Here is a 3,023-nt window from a genome sequence, read left to right as displayed (position 1 = left end):
TTCTGAGAAAGGGTTTCTCTGTGTAGCCCTGGCTGTCCTGGAATTCACTCTGTAGACCAGGCTGGCCTTGAACTCAGAAATCAGCCTGCCTCTGCCTCCCAGTGCTGGGATTAAAGGCATGGGCTACCACCGCCCAGGGAGGGGTCTTTTTATAACTATTATAACTACTTTGTTTTTTCTCAAGCACATTCCATACTGGTACCCAGGTTACTGACTTCACATACAACCACTACCAACAGTAAAAGTTAAAAGCAACATCAGGTTACAGCATACCTTTACAATACTTGTAAATCACAGGTGGACATAATTTTCCCCCATCCTCCTTTGCTTTGATAAATATATAAGGTTTGTTACAAAAATAATGCAAAAATGTTGAAACCAATCTACTATAGCTAAGAAATCTGATCAACTCTTACCCAGTATCCAAAGTCAAGATAAAAAAGGCAGGCCTTAACTTACTCCTGGTTCTGACCATATCATTTCTATAATTCTCATGTTCCAAAATACACTAACTGCCAGTCAGCGTCTCCATTAGTTCATAGTCCAGCACTGACTCTCTTGGGGAGGCAAACCTGTCACTTCAATGTCAATCTCACTGAGGACAGCAGCCACCTCCTGAGCCAGCCTGCAGCATGCACAACTTAACCTTTAGTAGAGTCCTAGCTTTTCAGAACAGGTCCAGAGGGGAGAACACTATTTCCTCCTCTTCCCACTTTGGCGAGGCACTCCTGTCTTCTTGCACCCTGACTCAGGTGGCCTGGAATGCTTCTTGCCTCCCAGGCCTCCTTTCCTTTTCTCTCCCTGACCCAGCAGGCAGGCTGCCCTTTCTCTTGCAGGAAGGTCCTGGCCGGCCCCCTTTTCTCTTGCCTTTTGGCTCATCTTCCTCCTCTTGGCAGGTTCCTCTTGGACCTCTTCCCTCATCTGCTTGTTGGTGGCCCTTGTCACGTTCAGCTGAGGTTTATTACTGTTCATGATTCGAAGTAGCTCCCACTGGTTCTTTTTCTTGGCTGGGAAGTACCCAAAGGGGGGCTGAAACTTCCTCTTCTTGCCAGAACTTGGGGCGCGATTTCTCCTTGGGGAGGCGCTCCTGGAAGCTTCCCACCGAAGCTCCTCCTTACTCTGGTGTTCCCTTAGGGTGCAGCCCAGCTGAGCTGGGCATCTGCATCTTGTGCTCGCAGGCCAGGTTCTACAGAAGGTTCATCTCTTTCTTGGCCACGCGTTCTTTGTTGGCCTGAATCCTCTTGGTGAACTGGTCTTCCATGGGGTTGGCACTCCTGGGCACCTTGATGAGCCATTCCTTAGTGTCATCCTGTGCGCGCTTGTAGCCCCAAGACACCCCCACTGCCCACTCACCTCATCCCACATGAGGTTGGTCTTCTTTTGGGGACTGATGGGATGCCCTTAAGGCCAGCGGGTGAGGGGCAGTGGCCAGGGCAGCAACTTCTCGCAGGGCAGGCATGTGGCAGGCTCCAGCAAGCGCAGTACCACCGCCTCCTCCATGTGCTCCATGGTCTGCAGCTGCCAGTAGCTGGTTGATGAGAAGCTGCATGTTGTCACGCGCCAGGGCCCGCAGCTCAGCCTCCAGCGAGGGCCTGGCCTGGCGCAGCACTGTCGGGGGATTGTGGTCCTAAGCCAAGCAAGTTGCCCAGGTCGAATTCCAGCTCTAGCTCCTTGTACACCTTGATGAGCTGCAGCTTCTCCACCTCCTCTTGTTCTGCCTTGGCCAGCAGCTCCTCCACTCTCTTGCCATCCATGGCTCTTGATGCACACCTCTGTTCCCTCACTTTGGGGCAACAGCAGAATGTGTCCCTACTACAGCAATACTCTGTTTTATATTTCTAAAAGAGATGAATTAATGATCAGAAAGTTTAGAAAAAGCTATTTAACTATCTAGTGAACTCCTGCAGACACAATCTGCTTTCCAACAAATTATACCTCTCTGTCCACCGTGTTTTGTGCCAATCAGCAATTCAAAAAAAATTTGTGTTGAACAATTTGTTGTTTCCACAGGGAATAACAAGAAATAAAAATTTTAAAGATTCAAATGAAGACCACAGAGTGTTTCCTATCATGTTCTTTTTGAACTGCTTGCTTATTTAAGTCTTTTTTTTCATAGCTCCAAGTGTGCTGGAGGAGAAGCTTCCACTGCTGTCAGATGTTCAGGGTTCTCCTTCTCATTGCACACAGAATCATCCCCACAGTACCCACAGTTGCCAGTGTCTAAGGATGAGTTCTCTTGTCACCTGACATAAATCATTCTTCTATCCAATATCTTTCTAAGCACTCCACCCAGAAAGGAAAATGGCTCTGTAATTTCTGCATTTTAAAACAGCCTGAGTGAACCAGCAAGAACGAGTTTTCTGGCTAAACATTACATTACAGCAAGTAAGAGAGCTAAATGGAAAAATGAAAATAATTTTGTTTTATGGTATATATGCTTGTGAATTTTAGAATTGCACATTGAATATTTTTAAATGGTAACTGTTTGGCACCAAAAATTCCTGCCACCTTTTAAATGATATAGCAAGAAACATTGCTATTGATCTAAAGTGAGACAACTGATTCTTTACACTAAACAGTTTATTTGGTTTAAAGCAGTCAGTCACTGATTACATGGTGAACTCTCTAGTAATCTACCTATAAAAATGCTTACAAAACTACTATTATACAGGCTATCATGACTTTTGCTTTGAAAGTCAGAAGCACAGGTGTTAGAAAGGACCCAAAGGCTCTGGGGATGATCTGGTCCAGTTGATTCATAGAAATGCAAGACCCAGGGTTTTCAGGGAACAATGGAGGTTATACAGCTAAGCACTGATAATTGGTCAAGTCACATCAATTGTACTATAGAGCTTCAGCTACAGGCACCTGATCACAGAGATCAGCAGATTAGAAAGGAGTGCCCTTCCCAACACTAGGAGATTCAGAATACACTTGAAGTATATAGATTTCATTTATTACTTTTATAGGCATTATTTTACCAAGTAACTGTCATCTTCCAGGTTCTCCTGAGGCTTCATTTT

General features: G+C 45.6%; 1 pseudogene; it reads right to left on the bottom strand.

Moving 5' to 3' along the window:
• Positions 1-693: 693 nt before the first annotated feature.
• On the bottom strand, positions 694-1,754 carry LOC117702967 (ribosome biogenesis regulatory protein homolog; annotated as a pseudogene).
• Positions 1,755-3,023: the final 1,269 nt, after the last annotated feature.

Source organism: Arvicanthis niloticus, chromosome 2 (genome assembly GCF_011762505.2).
Source record: "Arvicanthis niloticus isolate mArvNil1 chromosome 2, mArvNil1.pat.X, whole genome shotgun sequence".
Taxonomy (NCBI): domain Eukaryota; kingdom Metazoa; phylum Chordata; class Mammalia; order Rodentia; family Muridae; genus Arvicanthis; species Arvicanthis niloticus.
This window is presented reverse-complemented; position numbering and strand designations above follow the sequence as displayed.